Source organism: Pseudophryne corroboree, unplaced genomic scaffold (genome assembly GCF_028390025.1).
Source record: "Pseudophryne corroboree isolate aPseCor3 unplaced genomic scaffold, aPseCor3.hap2 scaffold_253, whole genome shotgun sequence".
Classification (NCBI taxonomy): Eukaryota; Metazoa; Chordata; class Amphibia; order Anura; family Myobatrachidae; genus Pseudophryne; species Pseudophryne corroboree.
In genome coordinates this window covers 550163-570399 of record NW_026969189.1, presented here as the reverse complement: position 1 = coordinate 570399, position 20237 = coordinate 550163, and the positions used below count along the sequence as shown (strand labels likewise).

Genomic DNA, 20237 nt, shown 5'->3' with positions numbered 1-20237 from the left:
TGTTCGGGCACCCCCCTGTCAAGTGAAAGAGATCCAACTGAGGCAGCACAAGGGAACTCTCGAAAGAAGAACAAGGCTAGAGGAAGATCTGAGACAAAGAAATCTGACTTTTTCCAGAGCTGACCAGAGGAAAGCACAAACACAGTCCCCCACTACCACAAATAATGCAGTCGAGTTTCCCACATTTGGGGAAATCACAGGGGTCAGCATACCCAGAATGCAATGAATGAACCTCACCTTGGGAGAACAATCTTCATGACCATGGTATCGCCTATGCAAAATAAGTATGATTTGGGATAGGGCTGGGGAGGGCCGCTGCTCAGGCACATCTCTGTCAAGTAAAGGAGATTCAACTGAGGCAGCACAAGGGAACTCTCATCTGGGGACAACAACTGCAGGGAGAACACATATTTTCAGATGAACATGTGAGGGCAGAAGGCTGCCTAATACTGAAGCACCCCCAAACAACAAACCAAATGCAACAACTAGTGCAAGCATTCCTGGGGGAAGGCCTGCAGCAGATGGATTTGCATATGGTGATGTCATCCAAGCAGTGGGTCAAAGTTGGCTTCAACCCTCGTCTGCATATGAAAAGAGAAAAGGGGCGTGCAGGGCATGGCGGCCTTTTGCAGCGCTTGGATGACCCCTAGTTCGCATTACACACCTCCACCCTCCTTCGGTGTGGGGCTCATGTTGGCTATGCCCCAGCCCCTGAAGCATTCAAGCTGATTTCTTGCAGCAGCTGGGCACTGTAACTGCTCCAGAGCTACTCTGTAAGGCAAGTAAAAGGGTGTGGGCCCTGCAGCACTACCTGTAGTTCGCATTGTGCGTTGGAAGGCACGAAGTAAGCAGACGGGAGAAGTCAGGATAGTGCGCAAGGGCATAGAAGGGAGCGGCTCAAGAAAAGAGAAGTGGAAACAGACAGCAAACTAGGCTGGAGAGAGACCTGAGACAAAGAGATCTGAATTATACGAGAGCCGACGAGGGGAAACACAAATTATGCAGTCACGTTTCCCACATTTGGGGAAATCGCAGGAGCAGCACACCCAGAGTGCAATGGTTGAGCCTTGCCCTGGGAGAAGCACCTTCATGATCATAGTATCTCACCTGGCAGGTAAGTAGGAGTTGGGCTAGAGCTGGGGAGGGTCGCTGCTCGGGTTCCCCCCTGTGAAGTGAAGGAGATCCAACTGAGGCAGCACCAGGGAACTCTCGAAAGAAGAACAAGGCTAGAGGAAGATCTGAGACAAAGAAATCTGACTTTTACCAGAGCTGACCAGAGGAAAGCACAAACACAGTCTCCCACTACCACAAATAATGCAGTCAAGTTTCCCACATTTGGGGAAATCACAGGGGTCAGCATACCCAAAATGCAATGAATGAACCTCACCCTGGGAGAAAAATCTTCATGACCATGGTATCTCCTATGCAAAATAAGTATGATTTGGAATAGGGCTGGGGAGGGCCGCTGCTCATGCACATCTCTGTCAAGTAAAGGAGATTCAACTGAGGCAGCACAAGGGAACTCTCATCTTGGGACAACAACTGCAGGGAGAACATATATTTTCAGATGAACATGGGAGGGCAGAGGACTGCCTAATACTGAAGCACCCCCAAACAACAAACCAAATGCAACAACTAGTGCAAGCATTCCTGGGGGAAGGCCTGCCGCAGATGGATTTGCATATGGTGATGTCATCCAAGCAGTGGGTCAAAGTTGGCTTCAACCCTCGTCTGCATATGAAAAGAGAAAAGGGGCGTGCAGGGCATGGTGGCCTTTTGCGGCGCTTGGCTGACCCCTAGTTTGCATTAAACACCTCCACCCTCCTTTGGTGTGGGGCTCATGTTGGCTATGCCCCAGCCCCTGAAGCATTCAAGCTGATTTCTTGCAGCAGCTGGGCACTGTAACAGCTCCAGAGCTGCTCTGTAAGGCAAGTAAAAGGGTGTGGGCCCTGCAGCACTACCTGTAGTTCGCATTGTGCGTTGGAAGGCACAAAGTAAGCAGACAGGAGGAGAAGTCAGGATAGTGCGCAAGGGCATAGAAGTAAGCGGCTCAAGAAAAGAGAAGTGGAAACAGACAGCAAACTAGGCTGGAGAGAGATCTGAGACAAAGAGATCTGAATTATACGAGAGCCGACCAGGGGAAACACAAATTATACAGTCAAGTTTCCCACATTTGGGGAAATCGCAGGAGCAGCACACCCAGAGTGCAATGGGTTAGCCTTGCCCTGGGAGAAGCACCTTCATGATCATAGTATCTCACCTGGCAGGTAAGTAGGAGTTGGGCTAGAGCTGGGGAGGGTCGCTGCTAGGGTACCCCCCTGTAAAGTGAAGGAGATCCAATTAAGGCAGCACAAGGGAACTCTCGAAAGAAGAACAAGGCTAGAGGAAAATCTGAGACAAAGAAATCTGACTTTTACCAGAGCTGACCAGAGGAAAGCACAAACACAGTCCCCCACTACCACAAATAATGCAGTTGAGTTTCCCACATTTGGGGAAATCACAGGGGTCAGCATACCCAAAATGCAATGAATGAACCTCACCCTGGGAGAAAAATCTTCATGACCATGGTATCTCCTATGCAAAATAAGTATGATTTGGAATAGGGCTGGGGAGGGCCGCTGCTCATGCACATCTCTGTCAAGTAAAGGAGATTTAACTGAGGCAGCACAAGGGAACTCTCATCTGGGGACAACAACTGCAGGGAGAACACATATTTTCAGATGAACATGGGAGGGCAGAAGGCTGCCTAATACTGAAGCACCCCCAAACAACAAACCAAATGCAACAACTAGTGCAAGCATTCCTGGGGGAAGTTCTGCAGAAGACGGATTTGCATACGGTGATGTCATCCAAGCAGTGGGTCAAAGTTGGCTTCAACCCTCATCTGCATATGAAAAGAGAAAAGGGGCGTGCAGGGCATGGCGGCCTTTTGCGGTGCTTGGATGACCCCTAGTTCGCATTAAACACCCCCACCCTCCTTTGGTGTGGGGCTCATGTTGGCCATGCCCCATCCCCTGGAGCATTCAAGCTGATTTCTTGCAGCAGCTGGGCACTGTAACAGCTCCAGAGCTGCTCTGTAAGGCAAGTAAAAGGGTGTGGGCCCTGCAGCACTACCTGTAGTTTGCATTGTGCATTGGAAGGCACAAAGTAAGCAGACGGGAGGAGAAGTCAGGATAGTGCACAAGGGTATAGAAGGGAGCGGCTGAAGAAAAGAGAAGTGGAAACAGACAGCAAACTAGGCTGGAGAGAGACCTGAGACAAAGAGATCTGAATTATACGAGAGCCGACCAAGGGAAACACAAATTATGCAGTCAAGTTTCCCACATTTGGGGAAATCGCAGGGGCAGCACACCCAGAGTGCAATGGGTGAGCCTTGCCCTGGGAGAAGCACCTTCATGATCATAGTATCTCACCTGGCAGGTAAGTAGGAGTTGGGCTAGAGCTGGGGAGGGTCGCTGTTCGGGCACCCCCCTGTCAAGTGAAAGAGATCCAACTGAGGCAGCACAAGGGAACTCTCGAAAGAAGAACAAGGCTAGAGGAAGATCTGAGACAAAGAAATCTGACTTTTTCCAGAGCTGGCCAGAGGAAAGCACAAACACAGTCCCCCACTACCACAAATAATGCAGTCGAGTTTCCCACATTTGGGGAAATCACAGGGGTCAGCATACCCAGAATGCAATGAATGAACCTCACCCTGGGAGAACAATCTTCATGACCATGGTATCGCCTATGCAAAATAAGTATGATTTGGGATAGGGCTGGGGAGGGCCGCTGCTCAGGCACATCTCTGTCAAGTAAAGGAGATTCAACTGAGGCAGCACAAGGGAACTCTCATCTGGGGACAACAACTGCAGGGAGAACACATATTTTCAGATGAACATGTGAGGGCAGAAGGCTGCCTAATACTGAAGCACCCCCAAACAACAAACCAAATGCAACAACTAGTGCAAGCATTCCTGGGGGAAGGCCTGCAGCAGATGGATTTGCATATGGTGATGTCATCCAAGCAGTGGGTCAAAGTTGGCTTCAACCCTCGTCTGCATATGAAAAGAGAAAAGGGGCGTGCAGGGCATGGCGGCCTTTTGCAGCGCTTGGATGACCCCTAGTTTGCATTACACACCTCCTCCCTCCTTCTGTGTGGGGCTCATGTTGGCTATGCCCCAGCCCCTGAAGCATTAAAGCTGATTTCTTGCAGCAGCTGGGCACTGTAACTGCTCCAGAGCTACTCTGTAAGGCAAGTAAAAGGGTGTGGGCCCTGCAGCACTACCTGTAGTTCGCATTGTGCGTTGGAAGGCACGAAGTAAGCAGACGGGAGAAGTCAGGATAGTGCGCAAGGGCATAGAAGGGAGCGGCTCAAGAAAAGAGAAGTGGAAACAGACAGCAAACTAGGCTGGAGAGAGACCTGAGACAAAGAGATCTGAATTATACGAGAGCCGACGAGGGGAAACACAAATTATGCAGTCAAGTTTCCCACATTTGGGGAAATCGCAGGAGCAGCACACCCAGAGTGCAATGGTTGAGCCTTGCCCTGGGAGAAGCACCTTCATGATCATAGTATCTCACCTGGCAGGTAAGTAGGAGTTGGGCTAGAGCTGGGGAGGGTCGCTGCTCGGGTTCCCCCCTGTGAAGTGAAGGAGATCCAACTGAAGCAGCACCAGGGAACTCTCGAAAGAAGAACAAGGCTAGAGGAAGATCTGAGACAAAGAAATCTGACTTTTACCAGAGCTGACCAGAGGAAAGCACAAACACAGTCCCCCACTACCACAAATAATGCAGTCGAGTTTCCCACATTTGGGAAAATCACTGGGGTCAGCATACCCAGAATGCAATGAATGAACCTAACCCTGGGAGAACAATCTTCATGACCATGGTATCTCCTATGCAAAATAAGTATGATTTGGGATAGGGCTGGTGAGGGCCGCTGCTCAGGCACATCTCTGTCAAGTAAAGGAGATTCAACTGAGGCAGCACAAGGGAACTCTCATCTGGGGACAACAACTGCAGGGAGACCACATCTTTTCAGATGAACATGGGAGGGCGGAAGGCTGCCTAATACTGAAGCACCATCAAATATCAAACCATGGCCCTCATTCCGAGTTGATCGCTCGCAAGGCGATTTTAGCAGAGTTACACACGCTAAGCCGCCGCCTACTGGGAGTGAATCTTAGCTTCTTAAAATTGCGACCGATGTATTCGCAATATTGCGATTACAAACTACTTAGCAGTTTCAGAGTAGCTTCAGACTTACTCTGCATCTGCGATCAGTTCAGTGCTTGTCGTTCCTGGTTTGACGTCACAAACACTCCCAGAGTTCGCCCAGACACTCCCCCGTTTCTCCGGCCACTCCTGCGTTTTTTCCGGAAACTGTAGCGTTTTTTCCCACACGCCCATAAAACGGCCTGTTTCCGCCCAGTAACACCCATTTCCTGTCAATCACATTACGATCGCCGGAGCGAAGAAAAAGCCGTGAGTAAAAATACTTTCTTCATTGTAAAATTACTTGGCGCAGTCGCAGTGCGAATATTGCGCATGCGTACTAAGCAGAATTTCACTGCGATGCGATGAAATTTACAGAGCGAACGACTCGGAATGAGGGCCCATATGCAACAACTAGTACAAGCACTCCTGGGGGAAGGTCTACAGCAGACGGATTTGCATACGGTGATGTAAATCCAAGCAGTGGGCCAAAGTTGACTGGAACCCTCATCTGCATATGAAAAGAGAAAAGGGGCATGCAGGGCATGGCGGCCTTTTGCAGTGCTTGGATGACCCCTAGTTCGCATTAAACACCCCCACCCTCCTTTGGTGTGGGGCTCATGTTGGCCATGCCCCATCCCCTGATGCATTCAAGCTGATTTCTTGCAGCAGCTGGGCACTGTAACAGCTCCAGAGCTGTTCTGTAAGGCAAGTAAAAGTGTGTGGGCCCTGCAGCACCACCTGTTGTTCGCATTGTGCGTTGGAAGGCACAAATTAAGCAGACGGGAGGAGAAGTCAGGATAGTGCGCAAGGGCATTCTTTTCTCTTAGTCCGGGGGCAAGGCTTCCACTTCTCTTTTCTTCAGCCGCTCCCTTCTATACCCTTGTGCACTATCCTGACTTCTCCTCCCGTCTGCTTACTTTGTGCCTTCCAATGCACAATGCAAACTACAGGTAGTGCTGCAGGGCCCACACCCTTTTACTTGCCTTACAGAGCAGCTCTGGAGCTGTTACAGTGCCCAGCTGCTGCAAGAAATCAGCTTGAATGCTCCAGGGGATGGGGCATGGCCAACATGAGCCCCACACCAAAGGAGGGTGGAGGTGTTTAATGCGAACTAGGGGTCATCCAAGCACCGCAAAAGGCCGCCATGCCCTGCACGCCCCTTTTCTCTTTTCATATGCAGATGAGGGTTGAAGCCAACTTTGACCCACTGCTTGGATGACATCACCGTATGCAAATCCGTCTTCTGCAGAACTTCCCCCAGGAATGCTTGCACTAGTTGTTGCATTTGGTTTGTTGTTTGGGGGTGCTTCAGTATTAGGCAGCCTTCTGCCCTCCCATGTTCATCTGAAAATATGTGTTCTCCCTGCAGTTGTTGTCCCCAGATGAGAGTTCCCTTGTGCTGCCTCAGTTAAATCTCCTTTACTTGACAGAGATGTGCATGAGCAGCGGCCCTCCCCAGCCCTATTCCAAATCATACTTATTTTGCATAGGAGATACCATGGTCATGAAGATTTTTCTCCCAGGGTGAGGTTCATTCATTGCATTTTGGGTATGCTGACCCCTGTGATTTCCCCAAATGTGGGAAACTCAACTGCATTATTTGTGGTAGTGGGGGACTGTGTTTGTGCTTTCCTCTGGTCAGCTCTGGTAAAAGTCAGATTTCTTTGTCTCAGATTTTCCTCTAGCCTTGTTCTTCTTTCGAGAGTTCCCTTGTGCTGCCTTAATTGGATCTCCTTCACTTTACAGGGGGGTACCCTAGCAGCGACCCTCCCCAGCTCTAGCCCAACTCCTACTTACCTGCCAGGTGAGATACTATGATCATGAAGGTGCTTCTCCCAGGGCAAGGCTAACCCATTGCACTCTGGGTGTGCTGCTCCTGCGATTTCCCCAAATGTGGGAAACTTGACTGTATAATTTGTGTTTCCCCTGGTCGGCTCTCGTATAATTCAGATCTCTTTGTCTCAGATCTCTCTCCAGCCTAGTTTGCTGTCTGTTTCCACTTCTCTTTTCTTGAGCCGCTTACTTCTATGCCCTTGCGCACTATCCTGACTTCTCCTCCTGTCTGCTTACTTTGTGCCTTCCAACGCACAATGCGAACTACAGGTAGTGCTGCAGGGCCCACACCCTTTTACTTGCCTTACAGAGCAGCTCTGGAGCTGTTACAGTGCCCAGCTGCTGCAAGAAATCAGCTTGAATGCTTCAGGGGCTGGGGCATAGCCAACATGAGCCCCACACCAAAGGAGGGTGGAGGTGTTTAATGCAAACTAGGGGTCAGCCAAGCGCCGCAAAAGGCCACCATGCCCTGCACGCCCCTTTTCTCTTTTCATATGCAGACGAGGGTTGAAGCCAACTTTGACCCACTGCTTGGATGACATCACCATATGCAAATCCATCTGCGGCAGGCCTTCCCCCAGGAATGCTTGCACTAGTTGTTGCATTTGGTTTGTTGTTTGGGGGTGCTTCAGTATTAGGCAGTCCTCTGCCCTCCCATGTTCATCTGAAAATATATGTTCTCCCTGCAGTTGTTGTCCCAAGATGAGAGTTCCCTTGTGCTGCCTCAGTTGAATCTCCTTTACTTGACAGAGATGTGCATGAGCAGCGGCCCTCCCCAGCCCTATTCCAAATCATACTTATTTTGCATAGGAGATACCATGGTCATGAAGATTTTTCTCCCAGGGTGAGGTTCATTCATTGCATTTTGGGTATGCTGACCCCTGTGATTTCCCCAAATGTGGGAAACTTGACTGCATTATTTGTGGTAGTGGGAGACTGTGTTTGTGCTTTCCTCTGGTCAGCTCTGGTAAAAGTCAGATTTCTTTGTCTCAGATCTTCCTCTAGCCTTGTTCTTCTTTCGAGAGTTCCCTGGTGCTGCCTCAGTTGGATCTCCTTCACTTCACAGGGGGGAACCCGAGCAGCGACCCTCCCCAGCTCTAGCCCAACTCCTACTTACCTGCCAGGTGAGATACTATGATCATGAAGGTGCTTCTCCCAGGGCAAGGCTCAACCATTGCACTCTGGGTGTGCTGCTCCTGCGATTTCCCCAAATGTGGGAAACGTGACTGCATAATTTGTGTTTCCCCTCGTCGGCTCTCGTATAATTCAGATCTCTTTGTCTCAGGTCTCTCTCCAGCCTAGTTTGCTGTCTGTTTCCACTTCTCTTTTCTTGAGCCGCTCCCTTCTATGCCCTTGCGCACTATCCTGACTTCTCCCGTCTGCTTACTTCGTGCCTTCCAACGCACAATGCGAACTACAGGTAGTGCTGCAGGGCCCACACCCTTTTACTTGCCTTACAGAGTAGCTCTGGAGCAGTTACAGTGCCCAGCTGCTGCAAGAAATCAGCTTGAATGCTTCAGGGGCTGGGGCATAGCCAACATGAGCCCCACACCGAAGGAGGGTGGAGGTGTGTAATGCGAACTAGGGGTCATCCAAGCGCTGCAAAAGGCCGCCATGCCCTGCACGCCCCTTTTCTCTTTTCATATGCAGACGAGGGTTGAAGCCAACTTTGACCCACTGCTTGGATGACATCACCATATGCAAATCCATCTGCTGCAGGCCTTCCCCCAGGAATGCTTGCACTAGTTGTTGCATTTGGTTTGTTGTTTGGGGGTGCTTCAGTATTAGGCAGCCTTCTGCCCTCACATGTTCATCTGAAAATATGTGTTCTCCCTGCAGTTGTTGTCCCCAGATGAGAGTTCCCTTGTGCTGCCTCAGTTGAATCTCCTTTACTTGACAGAGATGTGCCTGAGCAGCGGCCCTCCCCAGCCCTATCCCAAATCATACTTATTTTGCATAGGCGATACCATGGTCATGAAGATTGTTCTCCCAAGGTGAGGTTCATTCATTGCATTCTGGGTATGCTGACCCCTGTGATTTCCCCAAATGTGGGAAACTCGACTGCATTATTTGTGGTAGTGGGGGACTGTGTTTGTGCTTTCCTCTGGTCAGCTCTGGAAAAAGTCAGATTTCTTTGTCTCAGATCTTCCTCTAGCCTTGTTCTTCTTTCGAGAGTTCCCTTGTGCTGCCTCAGTTGGATCTCTTTCACTTGACAGGGGGGTGCCCGAACAGCGACCCTCCCCAGCTCTAGCCCAACTCCTACTTACCTGCCAGGTGAGATACTATGATCATGAAGGTGCTTCTCCCAGGGCAAGGCTCACCCATTGCACTCTGGGTGTGCTGCCCCTGCGATTTCCCCAAATGTGGGAAACTTGACTGCATAATTTGTGTTTCCCCTGGTCGGCTCTCGTATAATTCAGATCTCTTTGTCTCAGGTCTCTCTCCAGCCTAGTTTGCTGTCTGTGTCCACTTCTCTTTTCTTGAGCCGCTCCCTTCTATGCCCTTGCGCACTATCCTGACTTCTCCTCCTGTCTGCTTACTTTGTGCCTTCCAACGCACAATGCGATCTACAGGTAGTGCTGCAGGGCCCAGACCCTTTTACTTGCCTTACAGAGCAGCTCTGGAGCTGTTACAGTGCCCAGCTGCTGCAAGAAATCAGCTTGAATGCTTCAGGGGCTGGGGCATAGCCAACATGAGCCCCACACCAAAGGAGGGTGGAGGTGTTTAATGCAAACTAGGGGTCAGCCAAGCGCCGCAAAAGGCCACCATGCCCTGCACGCCCCTTTTCTCTTTTCATATGCAGACGAGGGTTGAAGCCAACTTTGACCCACTGCTTGGATGACATCACCATATGCAAATCCATCTGCGGCAGGCCTTCCCCCAGGAATGCTTGCACTAGTTGTTGCATTTGGTTTGTTGTTTGGGGGTGCTTCAGTATTAGGCAGCCGTCTGCCCTCCCATGTTCATCTGAAAATATGTGTTCTCCCTGCAGTTGTTGTCCCTAGATGAGAGTTCCCTTGTGCTGCCTCAGTTGAATCTCCTTAACTTGACAGAGATGTGCCTGAGCAGCGGCCCTCCCCAGCTCTATCCCAAATCATACTTATTTTGCATAGGAGATACCATGGTCATGAAGATTATTCTCCCAGGGTGAGGTTCATTCATTGCATTCTGGGTATGCTGACCCCTGTGATTTCCCCAAATGTGGGAAACTCGACTGCTTTATTTGTGGTAGTGGGGGACTGTGTTTGTGTTTTCCTCTGGTCAGCTCTGGTAAAAGTCAGATTTCTTTGTTTCAGAGCCTTGTTCTTCTTTTGAGAGTTCCCTTGTGCTGCCTCAGTTGGATCTCCTTCACTTGACAGGGGGGTGCCCGAGCAGAGACCCTCCCCAGCTCTAGCCCAACTCCTACTTACCTGCCAGGTGAGATACTATGATCATGAAGGTGCTTCTCCCAGGGCAAGGCTCACCCATTGCACTCTGGGTGTGCTGCCCCTGCGATTTCCCCAAATGTGGGAAACTTGACTGCATAATTTGTGTTTCCCCTGGTCGGCTCTCGTATAATTCAGATCTCTTTGTCTCAGGTCTCTCTCCAGCCTAGTTTGCTGTCTGTTTCCACTTCTCTTTTCTTCAGCCGCTCCCTTCTATACCCTTGTGCACTATCCTGACTTCTCCTCCCGTCTGCTTACTTTGTGCCTTCCAATGCACAATGCAAACTACAGGTAGTGCTGCAGGGCCCACACCCTTTTACTTGCCTTACAGAGCAGCTCTGGAGCTGTTACAGTGCCCTGCTGCTGCAAGAAATCTGCTTGAATGCTTCAGGGGATGGGGCATGGCCAACATGAGCCCCACACCAAAGGAGGGTGGAGGTGTTTAATGCGAACTAGGGGTCATCCAAGCACCGCAAAAGGCCGCCATGCCCTGCACGCCCCTTTTCTCTTTTCATATGCAGATGAGGGTTGAAGCCAACTTTGACCCACTGCTTGTATGACATCACCGTATGCAAATCCGTCTTCTGCAGAACTTCCCCCAGGAATGCTTGCACTAGTTGTTGCATTTGGTTTGTTGTTTGGGGGTGCTTCAGTATTAGGCAGCCTTCTGCCCTCCCATGTTCATCTGAAAATATGTGTTCTCCCTGCAGTTGTTGTCCCCAGATGAGAGTTCCCTTGTGCTGCCTCAGTTGAATCTCCTTTACTTGACAGAGATGTGCCAGAGCAGCGGCCCTCCCCAGCCCTATTCCAAATCATACTTATTTTGCATAGGAGATACCATGGTCATGAAGATTGTTCTCCCAGGGTGAGGTTCATTCATTGCATTTTGGGTATGCTGACCCCTGTGATTTCCCCAAATGTGGGAAACTCAACTGCATTATTTGTGGTAGTGGGGGACTGTGTTTGTGCTTTCCTCTGGTCAGCTCTGGTAAAAGTCAGATTTCTTTGTCTCAGATTTTCCTCTTGCCTTGTTCTTCTTTCGAGAGTTCCCTTGTGCTGCCTCAGTTGGATCTCCTTCACTTGACAGGGGGGTACCCGAGCAGCGACCCTCCCCAGCTCTAGCCCAACTCCTACTTACCTGCCAGGTGAGATACTATGATCATGAAGGTGCTTCTCCCAGGGCAAGGCTCACCCATTGCACTCTGGGTGTGCTGCTCCTGCGATTTCCCCAAATGTGGGAAACTTGACTGCATAATTTGTGTTTCCCCTGGTCGGCTCTCGTATAATTCAGATCTCTTTGTCTCTCTCCAGCCTAGTTTGCTGTCTGTTTCCACTTCTCTTTTCTTCAGCCGCTCCCTTCTATACCCTTGTGCACTATCCTGACTTCTCCTCCCGTCTGCTTACTTTGTGCCTTCCAATGCACAATGCAAACTACAGGTAGTGCTGCAGGGCCCACACCCTTTTACTTGCCTTACAGAGCAGCTCTGGAGCTGTTACAGTGCCCAGCTGCTGCAAGAAATCAGCTTGAATGCTTCAGGGGCTGGGGCATAGCCAACATGAGCCCCACACCGAAGGAGGGTGGAGGTGTTTAATGCAAACTAGGGGTCGGTCAAGCGCCGCAAAAGGCCACCATGCCCTGCACGCCCCTTTTCTGTTTTCATATGCAGACGAGGGTTGAAGCCAACTTTGACCCACTGCTTGGATGACATCACCATATGCAAATCCATCTGCGGCAGGCCTTCCCCCAGGAATGCTTGCACTAGTTGTTGCATTTGGTTTGTTGTTTGGGGGTGCTTCAGTATTAGTCAGCCTTCTGCTCCACCCTCCTTTGGTGTGGGGCTCATGTTGGCCATGTCCCATCCCCTGAAGCATTCAAGCAGATTTCTTGCAGCAGCTGGGCACTGTAACAGCTCCAGAGCTGCTCTGTAAGGCAAGTAAAAGGGTGTGGGCCCTGCAGCACTACCTGTAGTTTGCATTGTGCATTGGAAGGCACAAAGTAAGCAGACGGGAGGAGAAGTCAGGATAGTGCACAAGGGTATAGAAGGGAGCGGCTGAAGAAAAGAGAAGTGGAAACAGACAGCAAACTAGGCTGGAGAGAGATCTGAGACAAAGAGATCTGAATTATACGAGAGCCGACCAGGGGAAACACAAATTATGCAGTCAAGTTTCCCACATTTGGGGAAATCGCAGGGGCTGCACACCCAGAGTGCAATGGGTGAGCCTTGCCCTGGGAGAAGCACCTTCATGATCATAGTATCTCACCTGGCAGGTAAGTAGGAGTTGGGCTAGAGCTGGGGAGGGTCGCTGCTCGGGCACCCCCCTGTTAAGTGAAGGAGATCCAACTGAGGCAGCACAAGGGAACTCTCAAAAGAAGAACAAGGCTAGAGGAAGATCTGAAACAAAGAAATCTGACTTTTACCAGAGCTGACCAGAAGAAAACACAAACACAGTCCCCCACTACCACAAATAAAGCAGTCGAGTTTCCCACATTTGGGGAAATCACAGGGGTCAGCATACCCAAAATGCAATGAATGAACCTCACCTCGACTGCTTTATTTGTGGTAGTGGGGGACTGTGTTTGTGTTTTCTTCTGGTCAGCTCTGGTAAAAGTCAGATTTCTTTGTTTCAGATCTTCCTCTAGCCTTGTTCTTCTTTTGAGAGTTCCCTTGTGCTGCCTCAGTTGGATCTCCTTCACTTAACAGGGGGGTGCCCGAGCAGCGACCCTCCCCAGCTCTAGCCCAACTCATACTTACCTGCCAGGTGAGATACTATGATCATGAAGGTGCTTCTCCCAGGGCAAGGCTCACCCATTGCACTCTGGGTGTGCTGCCCCTGCGATTTCCCCAAATGTGGGAAACTTGACTGCATAATTTGTGTTTCCCCTGGTCGGCTATCGTATAATTCAGATCTCTTTGTCTCAGATCTCTCTCCAGCCTAGTTTGCTGTCTGTTTCCACTTCTCTTTTCTTCAGCCGCTCCCTTCTATACCCTTGTGCACTATCCTGACTTCTCCTCCCGTCTGCTTACTTTGTGCCTTCCAATGCACAATGCAAACTACAGGTAGTGCTGCAGGGCCCACACCCTTTTACTTGCCTTACAGAGCAGCTCTTGAGCTGTTACAGTGCCCAGCTGCTGCAAGAAATCTGCTTGAAAGCTTCAGGGGATGGGGCATGGCCAACATGAGCCCCACACCAAAGCAGGGTGCAGCAGAAGGCTGCCTAATACTGAAGCACCCCCAAACAACAAACCAAATGCAACAACTAGTGCAAGCATTCCTGGGGGAAGGCCTGCCGCAGATGGATTTGCATATGGTGATGTCATCCAAGCAGTGGGTCAAAGTTGGCTTCAACCCTCATCTGCATATGAAAACAGAAAAGGGGCGTGCAGGGCATGGTGGCCTTTTGCGGCGCTTGACTGACCCCTAGTTTGCATTAAACACCTCCACCCTCCTTCGGTGTGGGGCTGATGTTGGCTATGCCCCAGCCCCTGAAGCATTCAAGCTGATTTCTTGCAGCAGCTGGGCACTGTAACAGCTCCAGAGCTGCTCTGTAAGGCAAGTAAAAGGGTGTGGGCCCGGCAGCACTACCTGTAGTTTGCATTGTGCATTGGAAGGCACAAAGTAAGCAGACGGGAGGAGAAGTCAGGATAGTGCACAAGGGTATAGAAGGGAGCGGCTGAAGAAAAGAGAAGTGGAAACAGACAGCAAACTAGGCTGGAGAGAGACCTGAGACAAAGAGATCTGAATTATACGAGAGCCGACGAGGGGAAACACAAATTATGCAGTCAAGTTTCCCACATTTGGGGAAATCGCAGGAGCAGCACACCCAGAGTACAATGGGTGAGCCTTGCCCTGGGAGAAGCACCTTAATGATCATAGTATCTCACCTGGCAGGTAAGTAGGAGTTGGGCTAGAGCTGGGGAGGGTCGCTGCTCGGGTACCCCCCTGTAAAGTGAAGGAGATCCAACAAAGGCAGCACAAGGGAACTCTCGAAAGAAGAACAAGGCTAGAGGAAAATGTGAGACAAAGAAATCTGACTTTTACTAGAGCTGACCAGAGGAAAGCACAAACACAGTCCCCCACTACCACAAATAATGCAGTTGAGTTTCCCACATTTGGGGAAATCACAGGGGTCAGCATACCCACAATGCAATGAATGAACCTCACCCTGGGAGAAAAATCTTCATGACCATGGTATCTCCTATGCAAAATAAGTATGATTTGGAATAGGGCTGGGGAGGGCCGCTGCTCATGCACATCTCTGTCAAGTAAAGGAGATTCAACTGAGGCAGCACAAGGGAACTCTCATCTGGGGACAACAACTGCAGGGAGAACATATATTTTCAGATGAACATGGGAGGGCAGAAAGCTGCCTAATACTGAAGCACCCCCAAACAACAAACCAAATGCAACAACTAGTGCAAGCATTCCTGGGGGAAGGCCTGCCGCAGATGGATTTGCATATGGTGATGTCATCCAAGCAGTGGGTCAAAGTTGGCTTCAACCCTCGTCTGCATATGAAAAGAGAAAAGGGGCGTGCAGGGCATGGTGGCCTTTTGCGGCACTTGGCTGACCCCTAGTTTGCATTAAACACCTCCACCCTCCTTTGGTGTGGGGCTCATGTTGGCTATGCCCCAGCCCCTGAAGCATTCAAGCTGATTTCTTGCAGCAGCTGGGCACTGTAACAGCTCCAGAGCTGCTCTGTAAGGCAAGTAAAAGGGTGTGGGCCCTGCAGCACTACCTGTAGTTCGCATTGTGCGTTGGAAGGCACAAAGTAAGCAGACAGGAGGAGAAGTCAGGATAGTGCGCAAGGGCATAGAAGGGAGCGGCTCAAGAAAAGAGAAGTGGAAACAGACAGCAAACTAGGCTGGAGAGAGACCTGAGACAAAGAGATCTGAATTATACGAGAGCCGACCAGGGGAAACACAAATTATGCAGTCAAGTTTCCCACATTTGGGGAAATCGCAGGAGCAGCACACCTAGAGTGCAATGGGTGAGCCTTGCCCTGGGAGAAGCACCTTCATGATCATAGTATCTCACCTGGCAGGTAAGTAGGAGTTGGGCTAGAGCTGGGGAGGATCGCTGCTCGGGTACCCCCCTGTAAACTGAAGGAGATCCAACTGAGGCAGCACAAGGGAACTCTCGAAAGAAGAACAAGGCTAGAGGAAAATCTGAGACAAAGAAATCTGACTTTTACCAGAGCTGACCAGAGGAAAGCACAAACACAGTCCCCCACTACCACAAATAATGCAGTCAAGTTTCCCACATTTGGGGAAATCACAGGGGTCAGCATACCCAAAATGCAATGAATGAACCTCACCCTGGGAGAACAATCTTCATGACCATGGTATCTCCTATGCAAAATAAGTATGATTTGGAATAGGGCTGGGGAGGGCCGCTGCTCATGCACATCTCTGTCAAGTAAAGGAGATTCAACTGAGGCAGCACAAGGGAACTCTCATCTGGGGACAACAACTGCAGGGAGAACACATATTTTCAGATGAACATGGGAGGGCAGAAGGCTGCCTAATACTGAAGCACCCCCAAACAACAAACCAAATGCAACAACTAGTGCAAGCATTCCTGGGGGAAGTTCTGCAGAAGACGGATTTGCATACGGTGATGTCATCCAAGCAGTGGGTCAAAGTTGGCTTCAACCCTCATCTGCATATGAAAAGAGAAAAGGAGCGTGCAGGGCATGGCGGCCTTTTGCGGTGCTTGGATGACCCCTAGTTCGCATTAAACACCTCCACCCTCCTTTGGTGTGGGGCTCATGTTGGCCATGCCCCATCCCCTGAAGCATTCAAGCAGATTTCTTGCAGCAGCTGGGCACTGTAACATCTCCAGAGCTGCTCTGTAAGGCAAGTAAAAGGGTGTGGGCCCTGCAGCACTACCTGTAGTTTGCATTGTGCATTGGAAGGCACAAAGTAAGCAGACGGGAGGAGAAGTCAGGATAGTGCACAAGGGTATAGAAGGGAGCGGCTGAAGAAAAGAGAAGTGGAAACAGACAGCAAACTAGGTTGGAGAGAGACCTGAGACAAAGAGATCTGAATTACACGAGAGCCGACCAGGGGAAACACAAATTATGCAGTCAAGTTTCCCACATTTGGGGAAATCGCAGGGGCAGCACACCCAGAGTGCAATGGGTGAGCCTTGCCCTGGGAGAAGCACCTTCATGATCATAGTATCTCACCTGGCAGGTAAGTAGGAGTTGGGCTAGAGCTGGGGAGGGTCTCTGCTTGGGCACCCCCCTGTCAAGTGAAGGAGATCCAACTGAGGCAGCACAAGGGAACTCTCGAAAGAAGAACAAGGCTAGAGGAAGATCTGAACAAAGAAATCTGACTTTTACCAGAGCTGACCAGAGGAAAACACAAACACAGTCCCCCACTACCACAAATAAAGCAGTCGAGTTTCCCACATTTGGGGAAATCACAGGGGTCAGCATACCCATAATGCAATGAATGAACCTCACCCTGGGAGAATAATCTTCATGACCATGGTATCTCCTATGCAAAATAAGTATGATTTGGGATAGAGCTGGGGAGGGCCGCTGCTCAGGCACATCTCTGTCAAGTAAAGGAGATTCAACTGAGGCAGCACAAGGGAACTCTCATCTGGGGACAACAACTGCAGGGAGAACACATATTTTCAGATGAACATGGGAGGGCAGAAGGCTGCCTAATACTGAAGCACCCCCAAACAACAAACCAAATGCAACAACTAGTGCAAGCATTCCTGGGGGAAGTTCTGCAGAAGACGGATTTGCATACGGTGATGTCATCCAAGCAGTGGGTCAAAGTTGGCTTCAACCCTCATCTGCATATGAAAAGAGAAAAGGGGCGTGCAGGGCATGGCGGCCTTTTGCGGTGCTTGGATGACCCCTAGTTCGCATTAAACACCTCCACCCTCCTTTGGTGTGGGGCTCATGTTGGCCATGCCCCATCCCCTGAAGCATTCAAGCTGATTTCTTGCAGCAGCTGGGCACTGTAACAGCTCCAGAGCTGCTCTGTAAGGCAAGTAAAAGGGTGTGGGCCCTGCAGCACTACCTGTAGTTCGCATTGTGCGTTGGAAGGCACAAAGTAAGCAGACAGGAGGAGAAGTCAGGATAGTGCGCAAGGGCATAGAAGGGAGCGGCTCAAGAAAAGAGAAGTGGAAACAGACAGCAAACTAGGCTGGAGAGAGACCTGAGACAAAGAGATCTGAATTATACGAGAGCCGACCAGGGGAAACACAAATTATGCAGTCAAGTTTCCCACATTTGGGGAAATCGCAGGAGCAGCACACCTAGAGTGCAATGGGTGAGCCTTGCCCTGGGAGAAGCACCTTCATGATCATAGTATCTCACCTGGCAGGTAAGTAGGAGTTGGGCTAGAGCTGGGGAGGGTCGCTGCTCGGGTACCCCCCTGTAAAGTGAAGGAGATCCAACTGAGGCAGCACAAGGGAACTCTCGAAAAAAGAACAAGGCTATAGGAAAATCTGAGACAAAGAAATCTGACTTTTACCAGAGCTGACCAGAGGAAAGCACAAACACAGTCTCCCACTACCACAAATAATGCAGTCAAGTTTCCCACATTTGGGGAAATCACAGGGGTCAGCATACCCAAAATGCAATGAATGAACCTCACCCTGGGAGAAAAATCTTCATGACCATGGTATCTCCTATGCAAAATAAGTATGATTTGGAATAGGGCTGGGGAGGGCCGCTGCTCATGCACATCTCTGTCAAGTAAAGGAGATTCAACTGAGGCAGCACAAGGGAACTCTCATCTTGGGACAACAACTGCAGGGAGAACATATATTTTCAGATGAACATGGGAGGGCAGAAGGCTGCCTAATACTGAAGCACCCCCAAACAACAAACCAAATGCAACAACTAGTGCAAGCATTCCTGGGGGAAGGCCTGCCGCAGATGGATTTGCATATGGTGATGTCATCCAAGCAGTGGGTCAAAGTTGGCTTCAACCCTCGTCTGCATATGAAAAGAGAAAAGGGGCGTGCAGGGCATGGCGGCCTTTTGCGGCGCTTGGCTGACCCCTAGTTTGCATTAAACACCTCCACCCTCCTTTGGTGTGGGGCTCATGTTGGCTATGCCCCAGCCCCTGTAGCATTCAAGCTGATTTCTTGCAGCAGCTGGGCACTGTAACAGCTCCAGAGCTGCTCTGTAAGGCAAGTAAAAGGGTGTGGGCCCTGCAGCACTACCTGTAGTTTGCATTGTGCATTGGAAGGCACAAAGTAAGCAGACGGGAGGAGAAGTCAGGATAGTGCACAAGGGTATAGAAGGGAGCGGCTGAAGAAAAGAGAAGTGGAAACAGACAGCAAACTAGGCTGGAGAGAGACCTGAGACAAAGAGATCTGAATTATACGAGAGCCGACGAGGGGAAACACAAATTATGCAGTCAAGTTTCCCACATTTGGGGAAATCGCAGGAGCAGCACACCCAGAGTGCAATGGTTGAGCCTTGCCCTGGGAGAAGCACCTTCATGATCATAGTATCTCACCTGGCAGGTAAGTAGGAGTTGGGCTAGAGCTGGGGAGGGTCGCTGCTCGGGTTCCCCCCTGTGAAGTGAAGGAGATCCAACTGAGGCAGCACCAGGGAACTCTCGAAAGAAGAACAAGGCTAGAGGAAGATCTGAGACAAAGAAATCTGACTTTTACCAGAGCTGACCAGAGGAAAGCACAAACACAGTCCCCCACTACCACAAATAATGCAGTCGAGTTTCCCACATTTGGGAAAATCACAGGGGTCAGCATACCCAGAATGCAATGAATGAACCTCACCCTGGGAGAACAATCTTCATGACCATGGTATCTCCTATGCAAAATAAGTATGATTTGGGATAGGGCTGGTGAGGGCAGCTGCTCAGGCACATCTCTGTCAAGTAAAGGAGATTCAACTGAGGCAGCACAAGTGAACTCTCATCTGGGGACAACAACTGCAGGGAGACCACATCTTTTCAGATGAACATGGGAGGGCGGAAGGCTGCCTAATACTGAAGCACCATCAAATATCAAACCATATGCAACAACTAGTACAAGCACTCCTGGGGGAAGGTCTGCAGCAGACGGATTTGCATACGGTGATGTTATCCAAGCAGTGGGCCAAAGTTGACTGGAACCCTCATCTGCATATGAAAAGAGAAAAGGGGCATGCAGGGCATGGCGGCCTTTCGCAGTGCTTGGATGACCCCTAGTTCGCATTAAACACCTCCCCCCTCCTTTGGTGTGGGGCTCATGTTGGCCATGCCCCATCCCCTGAAGCATTCAAGCTGATTTCTTGCAGCAGCTGGGCACTGTAACAGCTCCAGAGCTGCTCTGTAAGGCAAGTAAAAGGGTGTGGGCCCTGCAGCACTACCTGTAGTTTGCATTGTGCATTGGAAGGCACAAAGTAAGCAGACGGGAGGAGAAGTCAGGATAGTGCACAAGGGTATAGAAGGGAGCGGCTGAAGAAAAGAGAAGTGGAAACAGACAGCAAACTAGGCTGGAGAGAGACCTGAGACAAATAGATCTGAATTATACGAGAGCCGACCAGGGGAAACACAAATTATGCAGTCAAGTTTCCCACATTTGGGGAAATCGCAGGGGCAGCACACCCAGAGTGCAATGGGTGAGCCTTGCCCTGGGAGAAGCACCTTCATGATCATAGTATCTCACCTGGCAGGTAAGTAGGAGTTGGGCTAGAGCTGGGGAGGGTCGCTGCTCGGGTACCCCCCTGTCAAGTGAAGGAGATCCAACTGAGGCAGCACAATGGAACTCTCGAAAGAAGAACAAGGCTAGAGGAAAATC

General features: G+C 50.3%; 27 non-coding genes and 5 pseudogenes across 27 annotated transcripts; 11 read left to right on the top strand and 21 right to left on the bottom strand.

Moving 5' to 3' along the window:
• Positions 1-124: 124 nt before the first annotated feature.
• On the bottom strand, positions 125-288 carry LOC135012201 (U1 spliceosomal RNA). The gene has a single exon (XR_010211206.1). It is a non-coding gene; the product is annotated as a U1 spliceosomal RNA (small nuclear RNA).
• A 698-nt stretch (positions 289-986) lies between these two features.
• On the bottom strand, positions 987-1122 carry LOC135012423 (U1 spliceosomal RNA; annotated as a pseudogene).
• Positions 1123-1274: 152 nt separating this feature from the next.
• Positions 1275-1438, bottom strand: LOC135012219 (U1 spliceosomal RNA). Its single transcript, XR_010211223.1, has one exon. It is a non-coding gene; the product is annotated as a U1 spliceosomal RNA (small nuclear RNA).
• Positions 1439-2112: 674 nt separating this feature from the next.
• Positions 2113-2275, bottom strand: LOC135012360 (U1 spliceosomal RNA). The gene has a single exon (XR_010211358.1). It is a non-coding gene; the product is annotated as a U1 spliceosomal RNA (small nuclear RNA).
• Positions 2276-2427: 152 nt separating this feature from the next.
• On the bottom strand, positions 2428-2591 carry LOC135012499 (U1 spliceosomal RNA). The gene has a single exon (XR_010211449.1). It is a non-coding gene; the product is annotated as a U1 spliceosomal RNA (small nuclear RNA).
• Positions 2592-3265: 674 nt separating this feature from the next.
• LOC135012310 (U1 spliceosomal RNA) lies at positions 3266-3428 on the bottom strand. The gene has a single exon (XR_010211314.1). It is a non-coding gene; the product is annotated as a U1 spliceosomal RNA (small nuclear RNA).
• Positions 3429-3580: 152 nt separating this feature from the next.
• LOC135012166 (U1 spliceosomal RNA) lies at positions 3581-3744 on the bottom strand. Its single transcript, XR_010211171.1, has one exon. It is a non-coding gene; the product is annotated as a U1 spliceosomal RNA (small nuclear RNA).
• A 698-nt stretch (positions 3745-4442) lies between these two features.
• Positions 4443-4578, bottom strand: LOC135012385 (U1 spliceosomal RNA; annotated as a pseudogene).
• A 152-nt stretch (positions 4579-4730) lies between these two features.
• Positions 4731-4894, bottom strand: LOC135012173 (U1 spliceosomal RNA). The gene has a single exon (XR_010211178.1). It is a non-coding gene; the product is annotated as a U1 spliceosomal RNA (small nuclear RNA).
• A 1778-nt stretch (positions 4895-6672) lies between these two features.
• On the top strand, positions 6673-6836 carry LOC135012498 (U1 spliceosomal RNA). The gene has a single exon (XR_010211448.1). It is a non-coding gene; the product is annotated as a U1 spliceosomal RNA (small nuclear RNA).
• Positions 6837-6988: 152 nt separating this feature from the next.
• On the top strand, positions 6989-7151 carry LOC135012359 (U1 spliceosomal RNA). The gene has a single exon (XR_010211357.1). It is a non-coding gene; the product is annotated as a U1 spliceosomal RNA (small nuclear RNA).
• Positions 7152-7825: 674 nt separating this feature from the next.
• LOC135012218 (U1 spliceosomal RNA) lies at positions 7826-7989 on the top strand. Its single transcript, XR_010211222.1, has one exon. It is a non-coding gene; the product is annotated as a U1 spliceosomal RNA (small nuclear RNA).
• A 152-nt stretch (positions 7990-8141) lies between these two features.
• Positions 8142-8277, top strand: LOC135012422 (U1 spliceosomal RNA; annotated as a pseudogene).
• A 698-nt stretch (positions 8278-8975) lies between these two features.
• LOC135012200 (U1 spliceosomal RNA) lies at positions 8976-9139 on the top strand. Its single transcript, XR_010211205.1, has one exon. It is a non-coding gene; the product is annotated as a U1 spliceosomal RNA (small nuclear RNA).
• Positions 9140-9291: 152 nt separating this feature from the next.
• Positions 9292-9454, top strand: LOC135012267 (U1 spliceosomal RNA). Its single transcript, XR_010211271.1, has one exon. It is a non-coding gene; the product is annotated as a U1 spliceosomal RNA (small nuclear RNA).
• A 674-nt stretch (positions 9455-10128) lies between these two features.
• Positions 10129-10292, top strand: LOC135012185 (U1 spliceosomal RNA). The gene has a single exon (XR_010211190.1). It is a non-coding gene; the product is annotated as a U1 spliceosomal RNA (small nuclear RNA).
• Positions 10293-10434: 142 nt separating this feature from the next.
• On the top strand, positions 10435-10597 carry LOC135012266 (U1 spliceosomal RNA). The gene has a single exon (XR_010211270.1). It is a non-coding gene; the product is annotated as a U1 spliceosomal RNA (small nuclear RNA).
• A 674-nt stretch (positions 10598-11271) lies between these two features.
• On the top strand, positions 11272-11435 carry LOC135012138 (U1 spliceosomal RNA). Its single transcript, XR_010211143.1, has one exon. It is a non-coding gene; the product is annotated as a U1 spliceosomal RNA (small nuclear RNA).
• Positions 11436-11587: 152 nt separating this feature from the next.
• Positions 11588-11750, top strand: LOC135012293 (U1 spliceosomal RNA). The gene has a single exon (XR_010211297.1). It is a non-coding gene; the product is annotated as a U1 spliceosomal RNA (small nuclear RNA).
• An 821-nt stretch (positions 11751-12571) lies between these two features.
• LOC135012318 (U1 spliceosomal RNA) lies at positions 12572-12734 on the bottom strand. Its single transcript, XR_010211322.1, has one exon. It is a non-coding gene; the product is annotated as a U1 spliceosomal RNA (small nuclear RNA).
• Positions 12735-13202: 468 nt separating this feature from the next.
• On the top strand, positions 13203-13365 carry LOC135012246 (U1 spliceosomal RNA). Its single transcript, XR_010211250.1, has one exon. It is a non-coding gene; the product is annotated as a U1 spliceosomal RNA (small nuclear RNA).
• Positions 13366-14220: 855 nt separating this feature from the next.
• Positions 14221-14356, bottom strand: LOC135012395 (U1 spliceosomal RNA; annotated as a pseudogene).
• A 152-nt stretch (positions 14357-14508) lies between these two features.
• LOC135012148 (U1 spliceosomal RNA) lies at positions 14509-14672 on the bottom strand. The gene has a single exon (XR_010211153.1). It is a non-coding gene; the product is annotated as a U1 spliceosomal RNA (small nuclear RNA).
• Positions 14673-15346: 674 nt separating this feature from the next.
• On the bottom strand, positions 15347-15509 carry LOC135012405 (U1 spliceosomal RNA). Its single transcript, XR_010211380.1, has one exon. It is a non-coding gene; the product is annotated as a U1 spliceosomal RNA (small nuclear RNA).
• A 152-nt stretch (positions 15510-15661) lies between these two features.
• On the bottom strand, positions 15662-15825 carry LOC135012135 (U1 spliceosomal RNA). Its single transcript, XR_010211140.1, has one exon. It is a non-coding gene; the product is annotated as a U1 spliceosomal RNA (small nuclear RNA).
• A 674-nt stretch (positions 15826-16499) lies between these two features.
• LOC135012240 (U1 spliceosomal RNA) lies at positions 16500-16662 on the bottom strand. The gene has a single exon (XR_010211244.1). It is a non-coding gene; the product is annotated as a U1 spliceosomal RNA (small nuclear RNA).
• A 151-nt stretch (positions 16663-16813) lies between these two features.
• On the bottom strand, positions 16814-16977 carry LOC135012192 (U1 spliceosomal RNA). Its single transcript, XR_010211197.1, has one exon. It is a non-coding gene; the product is annotated as a U1 spliceosomal RNA (small nuclear RNA).
• A 674-nt stretch (positions 16978-17651) lies between these two features.
• On the bottom strand, positions 17652-17814 carry LOC135012404 (U1 spliceosomal RNA). The gene has a single exon (XR_010211379.1). It is a non-coding gene; the product is annotated as a U1 spliceosomal RNA (small nuclear RNA).
• A 152-nt stretch (positions 17815-17966) lies between these two features.
• Positions 17967-18130, bottom strand: LOC135012216 (U1 spliceosomal RNA). The gene has a single exon (XR_010211221.1). It is a non-coding gene; the product is annotated as a U1 spliceosomal RNA (small nuclear RNA).
• A 701-nt stretch (positions 18131-18831) lies between these two features.
• LOC135012384 (U1 spliceosomal RNA) lies at positions 18832-18967 on the bottom strand (annotated as a pseudogene).
• Positions 18968-19119: 152 nt separating this feature from the next.
• Positions 19120-19283, bottom strand: LOC135012387 (U1 spliceosomal RNA). The gene has a single exon (XR_010211374.1). It is a non-coding gene; the product is annotated as a U1 spliceosomal RNA (small nuclear RNA).
• Positions 19284-19957: 674 nt separating this feature from the next.
• LOC135012284 (U1 spliceosomal RNA) lies at positions 19958-20120 on the bottom strand. The gene has a single exon (XR_010211288.1). It is a non-coding gene; the product is annotated as a U1 spliceosomal RNA (small nuclear RNA).
• Between the last annotated feature and the right edge of the window lie 117 nt (positions 20121-20237).